This window comes from Thalassophryne amazonica, chromosome 2, assembly GCF_902500255.1.
Source record: "Thalassophryne amazonica chromosome 2, fThaAma1.1, whole genome shotgun sequence".
NCBI lineage: Eukaryota > Metazoa > Chordata > Actinopteri > Batrachoidiformes > Batrachoididae > Thalassophryne > Thalassophryne amazonica.
The window spans coordinates 64,693,709-64,720,456 of record NC_047104.1 but is presented as its reverse complement, the minus strand read 5'-3'; the positions used below and the strand labels follow the sequence as shown (position 1 = coordinate 64,720,456).

General features: G+C 43.5%; 3 non-coding genes across 3 annotated transcripts; all 3 read right to left on the bottom strand.

Moving 5' to 3' along the window:
* Positions 1-6,017: 6,017 nt before the first annotated feature.
* On the bottom strand, positions 6,018-6,091 carry trnan-guu. The gene has a single exon. It is a non-coding gene; the product is annotated as a tRNA-Asn (tRNA).
* Positions 6,092-18,608: 12,517 nt separating this feature from the next.
* Positions 18,609-18,682, bottom strand: trnan-guu. Its single transcript has one exon. It is a non-coding gene; the product is annotated as a tRNA-Asn (tRNA).
* Positions 18,683-25,344: 6,662 nt separating this feature from the next.
* trnan-guu lies at positions 25,345-25,418 on the bottom strand. The gene has a single exon. It is a non-coding gene; the product is annotated as a tRNA-Asn (tRNA).
* Positions 25,419-26,748: the final 1,330 nt, after the last annotated feature.

The window sequence follows — 26,748 nt, the reverse complement described above, 5'->3', positions numbered from 1 at the left end:
GTTGAGAGGGTAATTTATTAACCCCACGCGGGCATCATTAGGCAGGTTAGTCCCATCAGCGTTCGTAATTTTCAAACGCAGACAGTAGCGTATTATTGAGGTCTAACTACCTCTCACTGTCTTCAGGGATAAAAAAAATTCGATCGGGACCGTAATTCCGAGGACTAAAAACCTACATTTAAAAAAAAAAAAAATAACATCATTATATTGTTTTCTGCCATGGGTAATTGTGTGATGAAATTGTTTCAAAGTGTGAGGGAAGTGTATATTATATGCAGACTCTCGTATCTGCTGGAACAAATCATCATCCGCAAACTGGACAATCCTGACAGCCCGCCTTCATGCGTAATGGAACACGTCTTTGATGTCATCAGGCACTGCACTGAGTCTGCAGTCTGGGGGGAACATGTCCGCAACACAGCTCACCATTCCTCTGAAAAGCCTCTGTATGATGTATTATTCAGAATCACTGTTTTGACTACTGACAATTTTACACGGTTTAAGCCGCAACATGTCTTTACGTTACACACTCTGTTTATGGACGTGATGGCGTGGCATGCGAATCACAACCTACTAATCAGGTCCCAGATTTTCTCCACACTGTTAAAGCTGAATACTGAGATAAACCGTAAACGCGAGGAGCGCGTATTACTGAGAGTCCATCAAGTATGTACATGAACAAATCCTTTTTTTTTTTTTTTTTACCTCCGCCAAAGAGGTTATGTTTTCGGTTGCGTTTGTTTGTCTGTCTGTCAGCAGGATAACTCAAAAAGTTTTGAACGGATTTTGATGAAATTTTGTGGAGTGGTTGGAAATGACAAGAGGAACAAGTGATTAAATTTTAGTGGTGATCCGGATCCAGGAATTTTTTAAAGGATTCTTCACCATTGCGGGATCAGGGGAATTTTGACATTCTAGTTTCTAACTCCACAAAAATAAGGCAGAAAGGCTTGAAAAAAATTAAGGTGTAACATAGTCAAATGTTCTATCAAACAACAAAGTTTGGTGATGATCAGATCCGGATTCCGGATCTGGTGATGCAGAATATGCAAAAATATAGGGAAAATAGAAAATGTGTCAGTGTGAGGTGACGAAGCTACAACCCCTGGCAAAAATTATGGAATCACCGGCCTCAGAGGATGTTCATTCAGTTGTTTAATTTTGTAGAAAAAAAGCAGATCACACACATGACACAAAACTAGTTTTGGGGATGAACATTTACAGGGTGATTTCATAATTTTTTCCTCAGAATTGAGTGATTCCATATTTTTTTCCTCTGCTTGGTCTAAAAAAGTAACCGTTACTGACTGCCACAATTTTTTTTCTTGATTTCTTATAGTGTTTCTTAAAGCCAGAAAGTTGCCATTTGAAATGACTTTAGTTTTGTGTCATGTCTGTGATCTGCTTTTTTTCTACAAAATTAAACAACTGAATGAACATCCTCTGAGGCCGGTGATTCCATAATTTTTGCCAGGGGTTGTAGAGATGCACAACTAACACCAAATTGTAGCTGAATCTGTACTGATTCAGTAAGGTGTCATCAGATTTGATGTAGCTTCAAATGTTATGGAGCTCGATCCAGAAGAAAACCGCCATTACCGAAAAATGATTTTATACAATAACTTTTCAACTAATAAAGACATAAAAGTGATTCCAAGTTGTAGTGGTATGTTTTCATGGTCAAGGATGTCAAATATACAGGAAAGAAAAGTGTATGTATCATAGTTTTGGTTGTAACACTGAATTGTTGAATAGATCACTGTGCCAAGGAGGGAATCTCTTTAGGGTCAGTGACCCTATGGCCTTGGTGGAGGTTTGCACTCTGAGTGCTTCTAGTTTCTTCATGTTTTTTTCTCCATGGCTTTAATGGAGACTCATGTGGCTTTAATGAATGTAATAAACCATGTATACAGCCTGTGTTCTTTTCAATAATATTGCTGAAAAGGGTAAATTGTTTTTCCAACAACGTTTTTTGAAATAAAGTTTTGTTTTTTTTTTGTGAAAAAAGGTTATGGATCTCTTGATAGGGGTCCCCCTGATCATATCTTTGAAGTTTGCACACTTAAAACGTCATTAAAAGGAAAGGTGAGCGCAGTTCGATGGCGCTGTCCATGGTGCTGAATCGAGGTTCAATTTAAAAGTAATGCAAGGTCAACAGCGGACTCCTGCACCAGTCTTAAAAACTGGGAGTCACTTTCTGCACAACCACAATCACAGGTTAGGTCAGAATCCAGTTCGAACACAGAACACGTGGAGTTCATGCTGGCTTGATGTCTGATGTTTAGTAACATTCACCAGCGTCTCTGTCAGGTAGCAGAGGATCGGTGTGCGGCCGGCCATGTTGACTGCTTCATGTCAGCGGTGGATTTGAAGAGGGATTTTTAAACCCTGCCTTTGTGCAGACTCATCACAGGGGAGCTGAGTGTATTATACCCAGCTGGAAAGACTATAATCTTTGATCAGCCAATATGTAGCCGATTGATGAGTCTTCAAAGAAGCTCATTTCCCAGCGGTATCTGGTGATCAGGAAATTTAGCATGACGCCTTGGTCACAGCAGATGTGGTCCTTTCCACGATGAAGGGGTCCAAAGGGGACAGGTGGACCTCATAAAAAATATTGTTTCAAACGATGACCTCTCTGTAATACCTAAGATCTGTGACGCTCGGCTGGTCTTTCAGAAATACTGTAAAAGACCTGTGGCCTTTTGTGCTAAACAGATGCATCTCCAAACTTCTATTGTTTTCTTAGCTAACAGGAAAAGAGTCAACATCCACCCCCTCCCCCTGCTGTGACATTCTGCATGACACACACACACACACATCCACCTAAAACATTATAAAAACACCTGCAGGCTCTCCATCAGGCTGGTGAAATATCACTTTTGCGCAAAACACCCCACACACACACGCGCACACACACTTAAGATGCAGATATCCCCGCCCTGTTGTGACAATTTGATGCAGGCTAATGTTTCACTGTCAGAGTTCTGTTAATGTAGGAAAAGCAAGTAAACACTATTTCTTTAATTACTTCAAAAAAGATTTTTATTTTAACAATGATTATAATTACTGATTATAATTCACATTTAATTATAAAGCACTATTTCATTAACCGTTAGCGGGACACTGTGTGCAGCTGAGGCATCCAGCCTTCAGGGGCGCTCTGTTCTGCTGTAAGAGAAGCAACATTAACCCTCCTTACTGTATTAAAGAAATCCTCCCATAATTACATTAAAGATACAGTTTTTTAATTGTTCTTTAATTCAGGAATTAAAAAATATAAAAGGGTATTAATATTAGATGCTGGTGACTGTTTTAGATATTCACGTTTAATTATATCATAATTCAATTTTTTTAATTACTACATTAAAGAAATCCTCCCATAATTACATGAAAGATACATTTTAATTGTTCTTTAATTCAGGAATTAAAAAATATAAAAGGATATTAAAATATTAAACAGGTGGGAGGGGCAGGGGAGAGGGAGGGGAAGAAAGGGGGGTCATAAATCATCATGTTTTATGGTTTTATGGCATTATTTATGGTTTTATTGCCTTTTTGACAACTTGTGTCCTTTCGCTCTACTGTGAAATGCTATACGATTTATCTTTCCTGTGAATCACTGAACTAATATTTGTTTCTGAGAACTGCTTCACATCTGTGTTGCATGGAGTTGACCAATTTCTGACATCCTGCTTATTACATGCCCGTCTCTAAGCCCAGTTTCATAGCCTTAAGAGTGTGCATATCATGAATGCTTGGTCTTGTTGGATTGTGAGAATCTGAATCGACTGGTACCTTGTTTCCCATGTAACAATAAGAAATATACTCAAAACCTGGATTAATCTTTTTAGTCACATAGCACTACTGTTATTCTGAACACTACTGTATATATATATATATATATATATATATATATTATATATATATATATATATATATATATATATATATATATATATACACACACACACACACAGAAGGTCTATTAGAAAAGAAACCAACAGTTTTATTTAAAAAAAAAAAACTATATGGATTTGAATCATGTGTTACATCAGCCAAGCTTGAACCCTCGTGCGCATGCGTGAGTTTTTTCACGCCTGTCGGTGACGTCATTCACCTGTGAACATGCCTTGTGGAAGGAGTGGTCCAGCCCCCTCATTGGATTTTCATTGTCTGAGAAGTTGCTGAGAGACTGGCGCTGTGCTTGATCAAAATTTTTTCAAGAACTGTGAGGCACATCCAACTGGACACCATTCCAGAAATTCAGCTGGTTTTCGGTGTAAATTGTAACGGCTGATGAGAGATTTTGGATTGTTTCTATCGCTGTAAGGACTTCCCACGGAGCGGGATGTCGCACAGCGCTCCGAGGCGACGTCGTCATCCTGTTTCAAGCTGAAAACCTCCAAATTTAAGCCTTTGTTGACCCAGGATGTCGTGAGAGAACAGAGAACTTTCAGAAGAGGTCGGAATCAGCAGTTTATCCGGACATTCCACTGTTAAAGGAGATTTGATGTTGATGTTGATAACCATTTGTAAAATCCAGGCCGCTTTTGGTGGCTTTCAGTTGAGTGAGTATCTGAGAAATTGTTTAACAGCAGGGCATGTTCCAACTTGTCCTTAAGGCTTCCAACGGAGGTGTTTTTCCTGTGGCGGGCATGCCGCGCCAGCTGCGAGCTGACGCGCCAATCCGTCTGCACGTCTTTCATTAAAAAATCTCCTTTAACAGTGGAATGTCCGGATAAACTGCTGATTCCGACCTCTTCTGAAAGTTCTCTATTCTCTCATGACGTCCTGGGTCAACAAAGGCTTAAATTTGGAGGTTTTCAGCTTGAAACAGGATGACGACATCGCCTCGGAGCGCTGTGCGACGTCCCGCTCCGTGGGAAGTCATTACAGCGATAGAAACAATCCAAAATCTCTCATCAGCCGTTAAAATTTTCACCGAAAACCAGCTGAATTTCTCGAATGGTGTCCACTCGGATGTACCTCACAGTTTTTGAAAAAATTTTCATCAAGCACAGCGCCAGTCTCTCAGCAACTTCTCATACAAAGGAATTCCGACGAGGGGGCTGGACCACTCCTTCCACAAAGCCTGCTCACAGGCGAATGACGTCACCAACAGGCGTGAAAAAACTCTTGCATGCCCACGAGGGTTCAAGCTTGGCTGATGTAATCACACGTGATTCAAATCCATATTGTTTTTTTAAAAAAATAATAAGGTCGGATACTTTTCTCACAGACCTCGTATATATATATATATATATATATATATATATATATATATATATATATATATATATATATATATATATATTCACCACACAGCCTCAGTGAAACTGTAAGTGTGAAAAACTGATTGAGAAAGTTTTTCATCAGGATGTCATCATTAAAAGAGCAGATTTACTCCTTTATTTCTTCCAGAATTATTTTTTTCATTTTCTTTTTATTATTGTTGTTTATGCACCAATAATCCAAGATTAAATTACTTGTATGTGAGAACTTACTTGGCAATAAAATTGATTCTGATTTGACAAATTTTTTTTTTTAAGTAAGCAATCCCACTCAAAAATGTTGAAAAAAAAAGCTAAACTGTCAACATGACAGAAAAACTGTGCCTGTCTTACTGAATTAAAGGTACAGTGTGTCATTTTTAAAGAAAAGAGCAAATGCTATGTCCATCAAATATTAATGTGTTTTTAAACTTTTCAATGTTATTTTATTAACTTGGACAGAAAAATGCCAAAAAACTCTGATATTAAAAAATAAGTGTCATTATTATTATCATTATTTTGTCTATTATTCTTGCTGTCAATCCATCGAAAACCAGTCAAATTGACTCCCAACGTGCTGCCTCGGGTGATAATTGCCAACAGCACCGCGATACTAAAAATTTCTGGGGAGAACCCTGAGTTACTTTAGTTATTACTACCAGGTAGTCTGTGTGTTATCAGATGAAAAACACGTTTAGAGCTTTAAGAAAATGAAGAAAAGTAAAACAAAAAACAAAAACAAATCGTCACTGGGAGGACTCGAACCACCAACCTCTCGGTTAACAGCCGAATGCGCTAACCTATTGCGCCACAGTGACCTAACGGTCGAAAGTGAGATTTGTCCTTAAATCTAAGATGTTCAGGTTCCGTTTGGTCATGAAATTCAAGTCCTGCGATTTCAGCTTTAAAAAGGCTGAACTAAAAGACACGGGAGGCCTGAAAAAACCTGCTGTGGTGCTGTTGATTATTTTATTTTATAGATCACTGTAATTCCCATGTTTAAAAAAGTTATCAACGCAGGTTAACAACAGGTCGCTGGTCATCAGAGCAAGAAGTAAAACCTGTAAAACTCGCGTGGATGTGCACCGGGTTCGATTCTGCCGTTTAATCGCTGTGAGCGCATGAAAGCGTCACATTTGTTTTCTTGCAAACCTTATAGGCAGCGCCAGGACTTTTCGCGACTAGTGCACACAGGACCGAGGAAGATGGTTTGATCCATCCTGTACTGACTGGCGATGCGTAACGAGGAGATGCTTCTGCGCAGGCTGCAGAACGCCACATCGTTTCAGCATGACTTTTAGCACTCAGATGTTGGTGAATTATTCAAATGCTATACGATTTCGCTTTCCTGTGAATCACTGAACTAATATTTAGTTGTATAAATATAAAAAGTTCAGCAGCGTCTCGATCACAGGTCTGTGGGTCGCGCTGGACTAGGAAATTAACCTGTCCACGACACGTCAACTTGCGAAAAATATCGTGTTGAGAGGGTAATTTATTAACCCCACGCGGGCATCATTAGGCAGGTTAGTCCCATCAGCGTTCGTAATTTTCAAACGCAGCCAGTAGCGTATTATTGAGGTCTAAATACCTCTCACTGTCTTCAGGGATAAAAAAATTCGATCGGGACCGTAATTCCGAGGACTGAAAACCTACATTAAAAAAAAATAAATAAATATCATTATATTGTTTTCTGCCATGGGAAATTGTGTGATGAAATTGTTTCAAAGTGGTGAGGGAAGTGTATATTATATGCAGACTCTCGTATCTGCTGGAACAAATCATCATCCGCAAACTGGACAATCCTGACAGCCCGCCTTCATGCGTAATGGAACACGTCTTTGATGTCATCAGGCACTGCACTGAGTCTGCAGTCTGGGGGGAACATGTCCGCAACACAGCTCACCATTCCTCTGAAAAGCCTCTGTATGATGTATTATTCAGAATCACTGTTTTGACTACTGACAATTTTACACGGTTTAAGCCGCAACATGTCTTTACATTACACACTCTGTTTATGGACGTGATGGCGTGGCATGCGAATCACAACCTACTAATCAGGTCCCAGATTTTCTCCACACTGTTAAAGCTGAATACTGAGATAAACCGTAAACGCGAGGAGCGCGTATTACTGAGAGTCCATCAAGTATGTACATGAACAAATCCTTTTTTTTTTTTTTTTTTTTTACCTCCGCCAAAGAGGTTATGTTTCGGTTGCGTTTGTTTGTCTGTCTGTCAGCAGGATAACTCAAAAAGTTTTGAACGGATTTTGATGAAATTTTGTGGAGTGGTTGGAAATGACAAGAGGAACAAGTGATTAAATTTTAGTGGTGATCCGGATCCAGGAATTTTTTAAAGGATTCTTCACCATTGCGGGATCAGGGGAATTTTGACATTCTAGTTTCTAACTCCACAAAAATAAGGCAGAAAGGCTTGAAAAAAAAATTAAGGTGTAACATAGTCAAATGTTCTATCAAACAACAAAGTTTGGTGATGATCGGATCCGGATTCCGGATCTGGTGATCCAGAATATGCAAAAATATAGGGAAAATAGAAAATGTGTCAGTGTGAGGTGACGAAGCTACAACCCCTGGCAAAAATTATGGAATCACCGGCCTCAGAGGATGTTCATTCAGTTGTTTAATTTTGTAGAAAAAAAGCAGATCACACACATGACACAAAACTAGTTTTGGGGATGAACATTTACAGGGTGATTTCATAATTTTTTCCTCAGAATTGAGTGATTCCATATTTTTTTCCTCTGCTTGGTCTAAAAAAGTAACCGTTACTGACTGCCACAATTTTTTTTCTTGATTTCTTATAGTGTTTCTTAAAGCCAGAAAGTTGCCATTTGAAATGACTTTAGTTTTGTGTCATGTCTGTGATCTGCTTTTTTTCTACAAAATTAAACAACTGAATGAACATCCTCTGAGGCCGGTGATTCCATAATTTTTGCCAGGGGTTGTAGAGATGCACAACTAACACCAAATTGTAGCTGAATCTGTACTGATTCAGTAAGGTGTCATCAGATTTGATGTAGCTTCAAATGTTATGGAGCTCGATCCAGAAGAAAACCGCCATTACCGAAAAATCATTTTTATACAATAACTTTTCAACTAATAAAGACATAAAAGTGATTCCAAGTTGTAGTGGTATGTTTTCATGGTCAAGGATGTCAAATATACAGGAAAGAAAAGTGTATGTATCATAGTTTTGGTTGTAACACTGAATTGTTGAATAGATCACTGTGCCAAGGAGGGAATCTCTTTAGGGTCAGTGACCCTATGGCCTTGGTGGAGGTTTGCACTCTGAGTGCTTCTAGTTTCTTCATGTTTTTTTCTCCATGGCTTTAATGGAGACTCATGTGGCTTTAATGAATGTAATAAACCATGTATACAGCCTGTGTTCTTTTCAATAATATTGCTGAAAAGGGTAAATTGTTTTTCCAACAACGTTTTTTGAAATAAAGGTTTTTTTTTTTTTTGTGAAAAAAGGTTATGGATCTCTTGATAGGGGTCCCCCTGATCATATCTTTGAAGTTTGCACACTTAAAACGTCATTAAAAGGAAAGGTGAGCGCAGTTCGATGGCGCTGTCCATGGTGCTGAATCGAGGTTCAATTTAAAAGTAATGCAAGGTCAACAGCGGACTCCTGCACCAGTCTTAAAAACTGGGAGTCACTTTCTGCACAACCACAATCACAGGTTAGGTCAGAATCCAGTTCGAACACAGAACACGTGGAGTTCATGCTGGCTTGATGTCTGATGTTTAGTAACATTCACCAGCGTCTCTGTCAGGTAGCAGAGGATCGGTGTGCGGCCGGCCATGTTGACTGCTTCATGTCAGCGGTGGATTTGAAGAGGGATTTTTAAACCCTGCCTTTGTGCAGACTCATCACAGGGGAGCTGAGTGTATTATACCCAGCTGGAAAGACTATAATCTTTGATCAGCCAATATGTAGCCGATTGATGAGTCTTCAAAGAAACTCATTTCCCAGCGGTATCTGGTGATCAGGAAATTTAGCATGACGCCTTGGTCACAGCAGATGTGGTCCTTTCCACGATGAAGGGGTCCAAAGGGGACAGGTGGACCTCATAAAAAATATTGTTTCAAACGATGACCTCTCTGTAATACCTAAGATCTGTGACGCTCGGCTGGTCTTTCAGAAATACTGTAAAAGACCTGTGGCCTTTTGTGCTAAACAGATGCATCTCCAAACTTCTATTGTTTTCTTAGCTAACAGGAAAAGAGTCAACATCCACCCCCTCCCCCTGCTATGACATTCTGCATGACACACACACACACACATCCACCTAAAACATTATAAAAACACCTGCAGGCTCTCCATCAGGCTGGTGAAATATCACTTTTGCGCAAAACACCCCACACACACACACACGCGCACACACACTTAAGATGCAGATATCCCCGCCCTGTTGTGACAATTTGATGCAGGCTAATGTTTCACTGTCAGAGTTCTGTTAATGTAGGAAAAGCAAGTAAACACTATTTCTTTAATTACTTCAAAAAAGATTTTTATTTTAACAATGATTATAATTACTGATTATAATTCACATTTAATTATAAAGCACTATTTCATTAACCGTTAGCGGGACACTGTGTGCAGCTGAGGCATCCAGCCTTCAGGGGCGCTCTGTTCTGCTGTAAGAGAAGCAACATTAACCCTCCTTACTGTATTAAAGAAATCCTCCCATAATTACATTAAAGATACAGTTTTTTAATTGTTCTTTAATTCAGGAATTAAAAAATATAAAAGGGTATTAAATATTAGATGCTGGTGACTGTTTTAGATATTCACGTTTAATTATATCATAATTCAATATTTTTTTAATTACTACATTAAAGAAATCCTCCCATAATTACATGAAAGATACATTTTAATTGTTCTTTAATTCAGGAATTAAAAAATATAAAAGGATATTAAAATATTAAACAGGTGGGAGGGGCAGGGGAGAGGGAGGGGAAGAAAGGGGGGTCATAAATCATCATGTTTTTATGGTTTTATGGCATTATTTATGGTTTTATTGCCTTTTTGACAACTTACTGTGAAATGCTATACGATTTATCTTTCCTGTGAATCACTGAACTAATATTTGTTTCTGAGAACTGCTTCACATCTGTGTTGCATGGAGTCGACCAATTTCTGACATCCTGCTTATTACATGCCCGTCTCTAAGCCCAGTTTCATAGCCTTAAGAGTGTGCATATCATGAATGCTTGGTCTTGTTGGATTTGTGAGAATCTGAATCGACTGGTACCTTGTTTCCCATGTAACAATAAGAAATATACTCAAAACCTGGATTAATCTTTTTAGTCACATAGCACTACTGTTATTCTGAACACTACTGTATATATATATATATATACACACACACACACACACACACACACAGAAGGTCTATTAGAAAAGAAACCAACAGTTTTATTTAAAAAAAAAAAACTATATGGATTTGAATCATGTGTTACATCAGCCAAGCTTGAACCCTCGTGCGCATGCGTGAGTTTTTTCACGCCTGTCGGTGACGTCATTCACCTGTGAACATGCCTTGTGGAAGGAGTGGTCCAGCCCCCTCATTGGATTTTCATTGTCTGAGAAGTTGCTGAGAGACTGGCGCTGTGCTTGATCAAAATTTTTTCAAGAACTGTGAGGCACATCCAACTGGACACCATTCCAGAAATTCAGCTGGTTTTTGGTGTAAATTGTAATGGCTGATGAGAGATTTTGGATTGTTTCTATCGCTGTAAGGACTTCCCACGGAGCGGGACGTCGCACAGCGCTCCGAGGCGACGTCGTCATCCTGTTTCAAGCTGAAAACCTCCAAATTTAAGCCTTTGTTGACCCAGGATGTCGTGAGAGAACAGAGAACTTTCAGAAGAGGTCGGAATCAGCAGTTTATCCGGACATTCCACTGTTAAAGGAGATTTGATGTTGATGTTGATAACCATTTGTAAAATCCAGGCCGCTTTTGGTGGCTTTCAGTTGAGTGAGTATCTGAGAAATTGTTTAACAGCAGGGCATGTTCCAACTTGTCCTTAAGGCTTCCAACGGAGGTGTTTTTCCTGTGGCGGGCATGCCGCGCCAGCTGCGAGCTGACGCGCCAATCCGTCTGCACGTCTTTCATTAAAAAAATCTCCTTTAACAGTGGAATGTCCGGATAAACTGCTGATTCCTGTTGTGAAAGTGTAGGTACACGGACCCACAACAGGGGGCGCAATGAACGGACAATGGAGAAAGGTGAATAACAAGTTTTACTGTTGTGAAATCAGCACAACTGATACAATAATGCACAATTTGGAGGTGTAAGCCGAAATCTGCTGGTGTCCTGTGGGCAGGCCCGAAGGTAGGAGACGTCCGTCCTAGTCGAACCGGAACCACCCAGATTTCCTCTGCCACCGAAACCCAGAAGTACTGGAACCGCCAAGTCCCGAATTCCCAGGTGGCCACTGCCTTCGCTCGTCGGATCCGGTACTGCTGGCGGGAAAGAACACAAACACACAGGTTGGGATGCGACCGCACCCAGTAGATGAGAGGGGCAAGCCGCCTCCACCTCTTGTCACAATAAGCAGGAAGGTGAGTACTTATCCGATCACTCGGCTTTCGGTAGTCAGCTGTCCTGAAAGGTTTAACACGTATTTATAATATTTTACTTAAATAAGCAGCAGAGAAGATTACCTTAGGCTCAAGGCGATATCTCGGCACTGAGGTGGAGACGCTGTCCTGCTGATATACTCCGTCCTGAGTGCAGTCAGCTGTGTCCAGTAATGGGTGACAGCTGTCATCCTGACAGCCTTCGTCGGCGGCAGCGCCCTCTGGTGCCTGGAGCCCGCACTCCAGGCAGGGCGCCCTCTGGTGGTGGTGGGCCAGCAGTACCTCCTCTTCAGCGGCCCACACAACAGGACCCCCCCCTCAACGGGCGCCTCCTGGCGCACGACCGGGCTTGTCCGGATGGCGTCGGTAGAAGTCGGCCAGGAGGGCCGGGTCCAGGATGAAGCCCTTCTTCACCCAGGAGCGCTCCTCGGGGCCGTACCCCTCCCAGTCCACCAGGTACTGAAACCCCCGGCCCATTCGACGGACATCGAGGAGCCGGCGCACGGTCCAAGCCGGTTCCCCGTCGATGATCCGGGCAGGAGGTGGTGCCGGACCCGGGGTGCAGAGGGGTGAGGTGTGATGGGGTTTTATCCGGGAGACGTGAAACACTGGGTGAATCCGCAGTGAGGCCGGAAGCTGAAGCCTCACTGCGGCGGGATTGATGACTTTGACGACCTTGAAGGGACCGATGTATCGTTCTTGGAGCTTGGGGGAGTCCACTTGAAGGGGAATGTCCTTGGTGGACAACCACACTTCCTGCCCAGGACGGTACGTGGGGGCCGGGGCCCGTCGCCGGTCTGCATGTGTCTTCGCCCTCGTCCGGGCCTTCAACAAAGCAGAGCGGGCAGCACGCCACACCCGACGGCACTTCCGTAGGTGGGCCTGGACCGAGGGCACACCGACCTCTCCCTCGACCACCGGAAACAAGGGGGGCTGATACCCCAAGCACACCTCAAACGGGGAGAGGCCGGTGGCTGACGACACTTGGCTGTTGTGGGCGTACTCGATCCAGGCCAGGTGGGTACTCCAGGCCGTCGGGTGCGCGGCTGTCACACAGCGTAGTGTCTGCTCCAATTCTTGGTTGGCCCGCTCTGCTTGCCCGTTGGTCTGGGGGTGGTACCCGGACGACAGGCTGACCGAGGCCCCCAGTTCCCGGCAGAAGCTCCTCCAGACATGTGAGGTGAACTGGGGACCGCGATCGGAGACGATGTCTGATGGTATGCCATGCAGACGGACGACGTGGTGGACCAGGAGGTCCGCTGTCTCCTGGGCCGTAGGGAGCTTCGGGAGGGCCACGAAGTGGGCCGCCTTGGAGAAACGGTCCACTATCGTGAAGACGACGGTGTTTCCCTGGGACGGCGGGAGACCCGTGACGAAGTCCAGGCCGATGTGGGACCAGGGGCGATGAGGCACGGGCAGTGGCTGTAGCTGCCCTGAGGTCTTTTGGTGATTGGCCTTGCCCCTGGCGCAGGTGGTACAAGCCTGGACGTAGTCCCGGACGTCGGTCTCCAGGGATGCCCACCAGAAGCGTTGCCGGACGACTGCCACGGTCCTTCGCACCCCTGGGTGACAGGAGAGCTTAGAACCGTGACAGAAGTCTAGGACTGCGGCCCTGGCCTCTGGTGGGACGTATAGTTTGTTCTTTGGTCCGTTTCCGGGGTCCGGGACACGGGTCAGGGCCTCCCGGACGGTCTTCTCCACGTCCCAGGTGAGGGCGGCCACGATAGCGGACTCCGGGATGATGGGATCCGGGGGATCCGACGGTTCCGCTCTGACCTCCTCTTCGTGCACCCGGGACAATGCATCCGATCGCTGGTTCTTGGTCCCGGGGCGGTAGGTTATCCGGAAGTCAAAACGGCCAAAGAACAATGACCAGCGGGCTTGCCTGGGGTTCAGACGCTTAGCGGTCCTGATGTACTCCAGGTTCCGATGGTCAGTGAAAACCGTGAATGGCACGGCTGTTCCCTCCAACAGATGTCTCCACTCTTCGAGGGCCTCTTTCACAGCAAGGAGTTCCCGATTGCCGACGTCATAATTCCGTTCAGCGGGGGTCAACCTGCGAGAAAAATAGGCACACGGGTGAAGGACCTTATCGGTCTTCCCGCTCTGGGAGAGCACCGCTCCTATCCCTGAGTCCGAGGCATCCACTTCAACCACTAACTGGCGGCTAGGATCGGGCTGCACTAGAACTGGTGCAGACGAGAAGCGCCGTTTCAACTCCTTGAACGCGGCCTCGCACCGGTCCGACCAGGTGAAGGGAACTTTTGGAGAGGTCAGGGCTGTCAGGGGGCTAACTACCTGACTGTAGCCCTTAATGAACCTCCTGTAGAAATTAGCGAAGCCGAGGAACTGTTGCAGCTTCCTACGGCTAGTGGGTTGGGGCCAATCTCTCACCGCCGCAACCTTGGCCGGATCCGGGGCGACGGAGTTAGAGGAGATGATAAACCCCAGGAAGGACAAAGAAGTGCGGTGGAACTCACACTTCTCGCCCTTCACAAACAGACGGTTCTCCAACAACCGCTGCAGGACCTGACGGACATGCCGGACATGAGTCTCAGGATCCGGGGAAAAGATGAGTATATCGTCTAGATATACGAAGACAAACCGGTGCAGGAAGTCCCGCAAGACATCGTTTACCAACGCTTGGAAGGTCGCGGGAGCATTAGTGAGACCGAACGGCATGACCAGGTACTCAAATGACCTAAGGGGGTGTTGAATGCCGTCTTCCATTCGTCTCCCTTCCGAATCCGAACCAAATGATACGCATTCCTAAGATCCAGCTTGGTGAACATCTTGGCTCCATGCAGGGGGGTGAACACCGAATCTAACAAGGGCAACGGGTATCGATTGCGAACCGTGATCTCGTTCAACCCCCTATAATCAATGCATGGACGAAGCCCGCCATCCTTTTTACCCACAAAAAAGAAACCTGCGCCCATCGGTGAGGTGGAATTCCGGATCAACCCGGCAGCTAATGAGTCCCGGATGTAGGTCTCCATGGATTCGCGTTCCGGCCGTGAGAGGTTGTACAGCCTACTGGACGGAAACTCACTGCCTGGAACCAAATCAATGGCACAATCATACGGGCGGTGGGGGTGGTAGCGTGAGGGCCAGATCCTTGCTGAACACGTCAGCGAGGTCATGGTACTCCGCTGGCACCGCCTTCAGATTGGGCGGGACTCGGACCTCCTCCTTAGCTTGGGAGCCAGGAGGAACCGAGGAACCGAGACACTCCCGATGGCAGGTTTCGCTCCACTGTACCACTACCCCGGACGGCCAATCAATCCGGGGATTGTGCTTCAGCATCCATGGAAACCCTAAAACCACACGGGAGGTGGCCTGAGTCACGAAGAACTCGATCACCTCCCGGTGGTTACCTGACACCACCAGAGTTACTGGAGGTGTCTTGTGCGTGATTGGTGGGAGTAGGGAGCCGTCTAGTGCCCGAACCTGCACAGGCGAGGTAAGAGCCACCAGAGGGAGCCCTATCTCCCTGGCCCATCTGCTGTCAAGCAGATTCCCCTCAGAGCCCGTGTCCACCAGTGCTGGGGCCTTCAGGGTTGAATCCTCATACAGGATCGTGACTGGGAGTCGTGTAGCAATGTGGGTGTGTCCCACGTGAATGTTTTGGCCCACCCCTGGCCCAGTCTCTAGGGGCGGGCGTTGGAGTTTAACCGCTCGGGGCAGTCGTTTGCCATATGCTCACTCGAGCCACAAACATAACAAGCTCCGTGGGCCCGCCTCCTTTGTGCTTCAGGTGCCCTAAATGTTGCCCTGCTCGTGTCCATAGCTTCGTCAGCAGGGGGAGCCGTAAGCGCACGGAGCGCCGGAACAGAGGAGCGTGGGGACGGCGGAACTCGACCGGACCCGGAAGGGAGAGGGACGACCCGTGCCTGGCCACGCCCTTCGCCTCGCTCCCGGCGACGTTCTTCTAACCGGTTGTCAAGCCGTATGACCAGATCAATGAGCCCATCTAAATCCCGCGGTTCGTCTTTAGCCACCAGGTGCTCTTTTAGGACCAGAGACAATCCATTTACAAAGGCAGCGCGGAGGGCAGTGCTATTCCAGCCGGATCTCGCTGCCGCGATGCGGAAGGCGACTGCATAGGCAGCTGCGCTCCGACGTCCCTGTCGTATGGACAGTAATGCGGTTGAAGCGGACTCTCCTCTGTTGGGATGATCGAACACCGTTCTGAGCTCCCGTACAAACCCGTCGTAAGACTGAAGGAGCCGTGAGCTCTGTTCCCAGAGCGCTGTAGCCCAAGCGCGTGCCTCCCCGCGAAGCAGATTTATCACATAAGCTACCCTGCTAGCATCAGCTGCGTACATCACGGGACGCTGAGCGAAGACGAGCGAACATTGCATAAGGAAGTCCGCGCACGTCTCCACACAGCCGTCGTACGGTTCTGGAGGGCTTATGTATGCTTCAGGGGACGGAGGAAGGGACCGTTGAACGACCAGTGGAACGTCATTCTCACACGCAGGGGTCCTCGGGAGGGAGAGCCGCAGCGGCGCCCGGAGGGCGCGCTTCCACTTGTGCGGCGAGAGCCTCCACCCTGCGGTTTAGGAGAACGTGCTGCTCGGTCATGAAATCGATCCGAGTGGTGAAAGCGGTGAGGATCCGCTGCAACTCACCGATTACCCCTCCCGAAGCCGCCGCTGCGCCCTGTTCTTCCATTGGCCGTTCAACAGCCGGTTGACGCCCCTCGGGATCCATGACGCTGGCCGAGATATCCTGCTGTGAAAGTGTAGGTACACGGACCCACAACAGGGGGCGCAATGAACGGACAATGGAGAAAGGTGAATAACAAGTTTTACTGTTGTGAAATCAGCACAACTGATACAATAATGCACAATTTGGAGGTGTAAGCCGAAATCTGCTGGTGTCCTGTGGGCAGGCCCGAAGGTAGGAGACGTCCGTCCTAGTCGAACCGGAACCACCCAGATTTCCTCTGCCACCGAAACCCAGAAGTACTGGAACCGCCAAGTCCCGAATTCCCAGGTGGCCACTGCCTTCGCTCGTCGGATCCGGTACTGCTGGCGGGAAAGAACACAAACACACAGGTTGGGATGCGACCGCACCCAGTAGATGAGAGGGGCAAGCCGCCTCCACCTCTTGTCACAATAAGCAGGAAGGTGAGTACTTATCCGATCACTCGGCTTTCGGTAGTCAGCTGTCCTGAAAGGTTTAACACGTATTTATAATATTTTACTTAAATAAGCAGCAGAGAAGATTACCTTAGGCTCAAGGCGATATCTCGGCACTGAGGTGGAGACGCTGTCCTGCTGATATACTCCGTCCTGAGTGCAGTCAGCTGTGTCCAGTAATGGGTGACAGCTGTCATCCTGACAGCCTTCGTCGGCGGCAGCGCCCTCTGGTGCCTGGAGCCCGCACTCCAGGCAGGGCGCCCTCTGGTGGTGGTGGGCCAGCAGTACCTCCTCTTCAGCGGCCCACACAACAATTCCGACCTCTTCTGAAAGTTCTCTATTCTCTCATGACGTCCTGGGTCAACAAAGGCTTAAATTTGGAGGTTTTCAGCTTGAAACAGGATGACGACATCGCCTCGGAGCGCTGTGCGACGTCCCGCTCCGTGGGAAGTCATTACAGCGATAGAAACAATCCAAAATCTCTCATCAGCCGTTAAAATTTTCACCGAAAACCAGCTGAATTTCTCGAATGGTGTCCACTCGGATGTACCTCACAGTTTTTGAAAAAATTTTCATCAAGCACAGCGCCAGTCTCTCAGCAACTTCTCATACAAAGGAATTCCGACGAGGGGGCTGGACCACTCCTTCCACAAAGCCTGCTCACAGGCGAATGACGTCACCAACAGGCGTGAAAAAACTCTTGCATGCCCACGAGGGTTCAAGCTTGGCTGATGTAATCACACGTGATTCAAATCCATATTGTTTTTTTAAAAAAATAATAAGGTCGGATACTTTTCTCACAGACCTCGTATATATATATATATATATATATATATATATATATATATATATATATATATATATATATATATATATATTCACCACACAGCCTCAGTGAAACTGTAAAGTGTGAAAAACTGATTGAGAAAGTTTTTCATCAGGATGTCATCATTAAAAGAGCAGATTTACTCCTTTATTTCTTCCAGAATTATTTTTTTCATTTTCTTTTTATTATTGTTGTTTATGCACCAATAATCCAAGATTAAATTACTTGTATGTGAGAACTTACTTGGCAATAAAATTGATTCTGATTTGACAATTTTTTTTTTTAAGTAAGCAATCCCACTCAAAAATGTTGAAAAAAAAAAGCTAAACTGTCAACATGACAGAAAAACTGTGCCTGTCTTACTGAATTAAAGGTACAGTGTGTCATTTTTAAAGAAAAGAGCAAATGCTATGTCCATCAAATATTAATGTGTTTTTAAACTTTTCAATGTTATTTTATTAACTTGGACAGAAAAATGCCAAAAAACTCTGATATTAAAAAATAAGTGTCATTATTATTATCATTATTTGTCTATTATTCTTGCTGTCAATCCATCGAAAACCAGTCAAATTGACTCCCAACGTGCTGCCTCGGGTGATAATTGCCAACAGCACCGCGATACTAAAAATTTCTGGGGAGAACCCTGAGTTACTTTAGTTATTACTACCAGGTAGTCTGTGTGTTATCAGATGAAAAACAACGTTTAGAGCTTTAAGAAAATGAAGAAAAGTAAAACAAAAAACAAAAACAAATCGTCACTGGGAGGGCTCGAACCACCAACCTCTCGGTTAACAGCCGAATGCACTAACCTATTGCGCCACAGTGACCTAACGGCTGAAAGTGAGATTTGTCCTTAAATCTAAGATGTTCAGGTTCCGTTTGGTCATGAAATTCAAGTCCTGCGATTTCAGCTTTAAAAAGGCTGAACTAAAAGACACGGGAGGCCTGAAAAAACCTGCTGTGGTGCTGTTGATTATTTTATTTTATAGATCACTGTAATTCCCATGTTTAAAAAAGTTATCAACGCAGGTTAACAACAGGTCGCTGGTCATCAGAGCAAGAAGTAAAACCTGTAAAACTCGCGTGAATGTGCACCGGGTTCGATTCTGCCGTTTAATCGCTGTGAGCGCATGAAAGCGTCACATTTGTTTTCTTGCAAACCTTATAGGCAGCGCCAGGACTTTTCGCGACTAGTGCACACAGGACCGAGGAAGATGGTTTGATCCATCCTGTACTGACTGGCGATGCGTAACGAGGAGATGCTTCTGCGCAGGCTGCAGAACGCCACATCGTTTCAGCATGACTTTTAGCATTCAGATGTTGGTGAATTATTCAAAATGCTATACGATTTCGCTTTCCTGTGAATCACTGAACTAATATTTAGTTGTATAAATATAAAAAGTTCAGCAGCGTCTCGATCACAGGTCTGTGGGTCGCGCTGGACTAGGAAATTAACCTGTCCACGACACGTCAACTTGCGAAAAATATCGTGTTGAGAGGGTAATTTATTAACCCCACGCGGGCATCATTAGGCAGGTTAGTCCCATCAGCGTTCGTAATTTTCAAACGCAGCCAGTAGCGTATTATTGAGGTCTAAATACCTCTCACTGTCTTCAGGGATAAAAAAATTCGATCGGGACCGTAATTCCGAGGACTGAAAACCTACATTAAAAAAAATAAATAAATATCATTATATTGTTTTCTGCCATGGGAAATTGTGTGATGAAATTGTTTCAAAGTGTGAGGGAAGTGTATATTATATGCAGACTCTCGTATCTGCTGGAACAAATCATCATCCGCAAACTGGACAATCCTGACAGCCCGCCTTCATGCGTAATGGAACACGTCTTTGATGTCATCAGGCACTGCACTGAGTCTGCAGTCTGGGGGGAACATGTCCGCAACACAGCTCACCATTCCTCTGAAAAGCCTCTGTATGATGTATTATTCAGAATCACTGTTTTGACTACTGACAATTTTACACGGTTTAAGCCGCAACATGTCTTTACATTACACACTCTGTTTGTGGACGTGATGGCGTGGCATGCGAATCACAACCTACTAATCAGGTCCCAGATTTTCTCCACACTGTTAAAGCTGAATACTGAGATAAACCGTAAACGCGAGGAGCGCGTATTACTGAGAGTCCATCAAGTATGTACATGAACAAATCCTTTTTTTTTTTTTTTTTTACCTCCGCCAAAGAGGTTATGTTTTCGGTTGCGTTTGTTTGTCTGTCTGTCAGCAGGATAACTCAAAAAGTTTTGAACGGATTTTGATGAAATTTTGTGGAGTGGTTGGAAATGACAAGAGGAACAAGTGATTAAATTTTAGTGGTGATCCGGATCCAGGAATTTTTTAAAGGATTCTTCACCATTGCGGGATCAGGGGAATTTTGACATTCTAGTTTCTAACTCCACAAAAATAAGGCAGAAAGGCTTGAAAAAAAAATTAAGGTGTAACATAGTCAAATGTTCTATCAAACAACAAAGTTTGGTGATGATCGGATCCGGATTCCGGATCTGGTGATCCAGAATATGCAAAAATATAGGGAAAATAGAAAATGTGTCAGTGTGAGGTGACGAAGCTACAACCCCTGGCAAAAATTATGGAATCACCGGCCTCAGAGGATGTTCATTCAGTTGTTTAATTTTGTAGAAAAAAAGCAGATCACACACATGACACAAAACTAGTTTTGGGGATGAACATTTACAGGGTGATTTCATAATTTTTTCCTCAGAATTGAGTGATTCCATATTTTTTTCCTCTGCTTGGTCTAAAAAAGTAACCGTTACTGACTGCCACAATTTTTTTTCTTGATTTCTTATAGTGTTTCTTAAAGCCAGAAAGTTGCCATTTGAAATGACTTTAGTTTTGTGTCATGTCTGTGATCTGCTTTTTTTCTACAAAATTAAACAACTGAATGAACATCCTCTGAGGCCGGTGATTCCATAATTTTTGCCAGGGGTTGTAGAGATGCACAACTAACACCAAATTGTAGCTGAATCTGTACTGATTCAGTAAGGTGTCATCAGATTTGATGTAGCTTCAAATGTTATGGAGCTCGATCCAGAAGAAAACCGCCATTACCGAAAAATCATTTTTATACAATAACTTTTCAACTAATAAAGACATAAAAGTGATTCCAAGTTGTAGTGGTATGTTTTCATGGTCAAGGATGTCAAATATACAGGAAAGAAAAGTGTATGTATCATAGTTTTGGTTGTAACACTGAATTGTTGAATAGATCACTGTGCCAAGGAGGGAATCTCTTTAGGGTCAGTGACCCTATGGCCTTGGTGGAGGTTTGCACTCTGAGTGCTTCTAGTTTCTTCATGTTTTTTTCTCCATGGCTTTAATGGAGACTCATGTGGCTTTAATGAATGTAATAAACCATGTATACAGCCTGTGTTCTTTTCAATAATATTGCTGAAAAGGGTAAATTGTTTTTCCAACAACGTTTTTTGAAATAAAGGTGTTTTTTTTTTTTGTGAAAAAAGGTTATGGATCTCTTGATAGGGGTCCCCCTGATCATATCTTTGAAGTTTGCACACTTAAAACGTCATTAAAAGGAAAGGTGAGCGCAGTTCGATGGCGCTGTCCATGGTGCTGAATCGAGGTTCAATTTAAAAGTAATGCAAGGTCAACAGCGGACTCCTGCACCAGTCTTAAAAACTGGGAGTCACTTTCTGCACAACCACAATCACAGGTTAGGTCAGAATCCTGTTCGAACACAGAACACGTGGAGTTCATGCTGGCTTGATGTCTGATGTTTAGTAACATTCACCAGCGTCTCTGTCAGGTAGCAGAGGATCGGTGTGCGGCCGGCCATGTTGACTGCTTCATGTCAGCGGTGGATTTGAAGAGGGATTTTTAAACCCTGCCTTTGTGCAGACTCATCACAGGGGAGCTGAGTATATTATACCCAGCTGGAAAGACTATAATCTTTGATCAGCCAATATGTAGCCGATTGATGAGTCTTCAAAGAAACTCATTTCCCAGCGGTATCTGGTGATCAGGAAATTTAGCATGACGCCTTGGTCACAGCAGATGTGGTCCTTTCCACGATGAAGGGGTCCAAAGGGGACAGGTGGACCTCATAAAAAATATTGTTTCAAACGATGACCTCTCTGTAATACCTAAGATCTGTGACGCTCGGCTGGTCTTTCAGAAATACTGTAAAAGACCTGTGGCCTTTTGTGCTAAACAGATGCATCTCCAAACTTCTATTGTTTTCTTAGCTAACAGGAAAAGAGTCAACATCCACCCCCTCCCCCTGCTATGACATTCTGCATGACACACACACACACACATCCACCTAAAACATTATAAAAACACCTGCAGGCTCTCCATCAGGCTGGTGAAATATCACTTTTGCGCAAAACACCCCACACACACACACATGCGCACACACACTTAAGATGCAGATATCCCCGCCCTGTTGTGACAATTTGATGCAGGCTAATGTTTCACTGTCAGAGTTCTGTTAATGTAGGAAAAGCAAGTAAACACTATTTCTTTAATTACTTCAAAAAAGATTTTTATTTTAACAATGATTATAATTACTGATTATAATTCACATTTAATTATAAAGCACTATTTCATTAACCGTTAGCGGGACACTGTGTGCAGCTGAGGCATCCAGCCTTCAGGGGCGCTCTGTTCTGCTGTAAGAGAAGCAACATTAACCCTCCTTACTGTATTAAAGAAATCCTCCCATAATTACATTAAAGATACAGTTTTTTAATTGTTCTTTAATTCAGGAATTAAAAAATATAAAAGGGTATTAAATATTAGATGCTGGTGACTGTTTTAGATATTCACGTTTAATTATATCATAATTCAATATTTTTTTAATTACTACATTAAAGAAATCCTCCCATAATTACATGAAAGATACATTTTAATTGTTCTTTAATTCAGGAATTAAAAAATATAAAAGGATATTAAAATATTAAACAGGTGGGAGGGGCAGGGGAGAGGGAGGGGAAGAAAGGGGGGTCATAAATCATCATGTTTTTATGGTTTTATGGCATTATTTATGGTTTTATTGCCTTTTTGACAACTTGTGTCCTTTTCGCTCTACTGTGAAATGCTATACGATTTATCTTTCCTGTGAATCACTGAACTAATATTTGTTTCTGAGAACTGCTTCACATCTGTGTTGCATGGAGTCGACCAATTTCTGACATCCTGCTTATTACATGCCCGTCTCTAAGCCCAGTTTCATAGCCTTAAGAGTGTGCATATCATGAATGCTTGGTCTTGTTGGATTTGTGAGAATCTGAATCGACTGGTACCTTGTTTCCCATGTAACAATAAGAAATATACTCAAAACCTGGATTAATCTTTTTAGTCACATAGCACTACTGTTATTCTGAACACTACTGTATATATATATATATATATATATATATATATATATATATACACACACACACACACAGAAGGTCTATTAGAAAAGAAACCAACAGTTTTATTTAAAAAAAAAAAACTATATGGATTTGAATCATGTGTTACATCAGTCAAGCTTGAACCCTCGTGCGCATGCGTGAGTTTTTTCACGCCTGTCGGTGACGTCATTCACCTGTGAACATGCCTTGTGGAAGGAGTGGTCCAGCCCCCTCATTGGATTTTCATTGTCTGAGAAGTTGCTGAGAGACTGGCGCTGTGCTTGATCAAAATTTTTTCAAGAACTGTGAGGCACATCCAACTGGACACCATTCCAGAAATTCAGCTGGTTTTCGGTGTAAATTGTAACGGCTGATGAGAGATTTTGGATCGTTTCTATCGCTGTAAGGACTTCCCACGGAGCGGGACGTCGCACAGCGCTCCGAGGCGACGTCGTCATCCTGTTTCAAGCTGAAAACCTCCAAATTTAAGCCTTTGTTGACCCAGGATGTCGTGAGAGAACAGAGAACTTTCAGAAGAGGTCGGAATCAGCAGTTTATCCGGACATTCCACTGTTAAAGGAGATTTGATGTTGATGTTGATAACCATTTGTAAAATCCAGGCCGCTTTTGGTGGCTTTCAGTTGAGTGAGTATCTGAGAAATTATTTAACAGCAGGGCATGTTCCAACTTGTCCTTAAGGCTTCCAACGGAGGTGTTTTTCCTGTGGCGGGCATGCCGCGCCAGCTGCGAGCTGACGCGCCAATCCGTCTGCACGTCTTTCATTAAAAAAATCTCCTTTAACAGTGGAATGTCCGGATAAACTGCTGATTCCGACCTCTTCTGAAAGTTCTCTATTCTCTCATGACGTCCTGGGTCAACAAAGGCTTAAATTTGGAGGTTTTCAGCTTGAAACAGGATGACGACATCGCCTCGGAGCGCTGTGCGACGTCCCGCTCCGTGGGAAGTCATTACAGCGATAGAAACAATCCAAAATCTCTCATCAGCCGTTAAAATTTTCACCGAAAACCAGCTGAATTTCTCGAATGGTGTCCACTCGGATGTACCTCACAGTTTTTGAAAAAATTTTGATCAAGCACAGCGCCAGTCTCTCAGCAACTTCTCATACAAAGGAATTCCGACGAGGGGGCTGGACCACTCCTTCCACAAAGCCTGCTCACAGGCGAATGACGTCACCAACAGGCGTGAAAAAACTCTTGCATGCCCACGAGGGTTCAAGCTTGGCTGATGTAATCACACGTGATTCAAATCCATATTGTTTTTTTAAAAAAATAATAAGGTCGGATACTTTTCTCACAGACCTCGTATATATATATATATATATATATATATATATATATATATATATATATATATATATATATATATATATATATTCACCACACAGCCTCAGTGAAACTGTAAAGTGTGAAAAACTGATTGAGAAAGTTTTTCATCAGGATGTCATCATTAAAAGAGCAGATTTACTCCTTTATTTCTTCCAGAATTATTTTTTTCATTTTCTTTTTATTATTGTTGTTTATGCACCAATAATCCAAGATTAAATTACTTGTATGTGAGAACTTACTTGGCAATAAAATTGATTCTGATTTGACAAATTTTTTTTTTAAGTAAGCAATCCCACTCAAAAATGTTGAAAAAAAAAAGCTAAACTGTCAACATGACAGAAAAACTGTGCCTGTCTTACTGAATTAAAGGTACAGTGTGTCATTTTTAAAGAAAAGAGCAAATGCTATGTCCATCAAATATTAATGTGTTTTTAAACTTTTCAATGTTATTTTATTAACTTGGACAGAAAAATGCCAAAAAACTCTGATATTAAAAAATAAGTGTCATTATTATTATCATTATTTTGTCTATTATTCTTGCTGTCAATCCATCGAAAACCAGTCAAATTGACTCCCAACGTGCTGCCTCGGGTGATAATTGCCAACAGCACCGCGATACTAAAAATTTCTGGGGAGAACCCTGAGTTACTTTAGTTATTACTACCAGGTAGTCTGTGTGTTATCAGATGAAAAACAACGTTTAGAGCTTTAAGAAAATGAAGAAAAGTAAAACAAAAAACAAAAACAAATCGTCACTGGGAGGACTCGAACCACCAACCTCTCGGTTAACAGCCGAATGCGCTAACCTATTGCGCCACAGTGACCTAACGGTCGAAAGTGAGATTTGTCCTTAAATCTAAGATGTTCAGGTTCCGTTTGGTCATGAAATTCAAGTCCTGTGATTTCAGCTTTAAAAAGGCTGAACTAAAAGACACGGGAGGCCTGAAAAAACCTGCTGTGGTGCTGTTGATTATTTTATTTTATAGATCACTGTAATTCCCATGTTTAAAAAAGTTATCAACGCAGGTTAACAACAGGTCGCTGGTCATCAGAGCAAGAAGTAAAACCTGTAAAACTCGCGTGGATGTGCACCGGGTTCGATTCTGGCGTTTAATCGCTGTGAGCGCATGAAAGCGTCACATTTGTTTTCTTGCAAACCTTATAGGCAGCGCCAGGACTTTTCGCGACTAGTGCACACAGGACCGAGGAAGATGGTTTGATCCATCCTGTACTGACTGGCGATGCGTAACGAGGAGATGCTTCTGCGCAGGCTGCAGAACGCCACATCGTTTCAGCATGACTTTTAGCATTCAGATGTTGGTGAATTATTCAAAATGCTATACGATTTCGCTTTCCTGTGAATCACTGAACTAATATTTAGTTGTATAAATATAAAAAGTTCAGCAGCGTCTCGATCACAGGTCTGTGGGTCGCGCTGGACTAGGAAATTAACCTGTCCACGAGTCACGTCGACTTGCGAAAAATATCGTGTTGAGAGGGTAATTTATTAACCCCACGCGGGCATCATTAGGCAGGTTAGTCCCATCAGCGTTCGTAATTTTCAAACGCAGACAGTAGCGTATTATTGAGGTCTAACTACCTCTGACTGTCTTCAGGGATAAAAAAAATTCGATCGGGACCGTAATTCCGAGGACTAAAAACCTACATTTAAAAAAAAAAAAAAATAACATCATTATATTGTTTTCTGCCATGGGTAATTGTGTGATGAAATTGTTTCAAAGTGTGAGGGAAGTGTATATTATATGCAGACTCTCGTATCTGCTGGAACAAATCATCATCCGCAAACTGGACAATCCTGACAGCCCGCCTTCATGCGTAATGGAACACGTCTTTGATGTCATCAGGCACTGCACTGAGTCTGCAGTCTGGGGGGAACATGTCCGCAACACAGCTCACCATTCCTCTGAAAAGCCTCTGTATGATGTATTATTCAGAATCACTGTTTTGACTACTGACAATTTTACACGGTTTAAGCCGCAACATGTCTTTACATTACACACTCTGTTTGTGGACGTGATGGCGTGGCATGCGAATCACAACCTACTAATCAGGTCCCAGATTTTCTCCACACTGTTAAAGCTGAATACTGAGATAAACCGTAAACGCGAGGAGCGCGTATTACTGAGAGTCCAT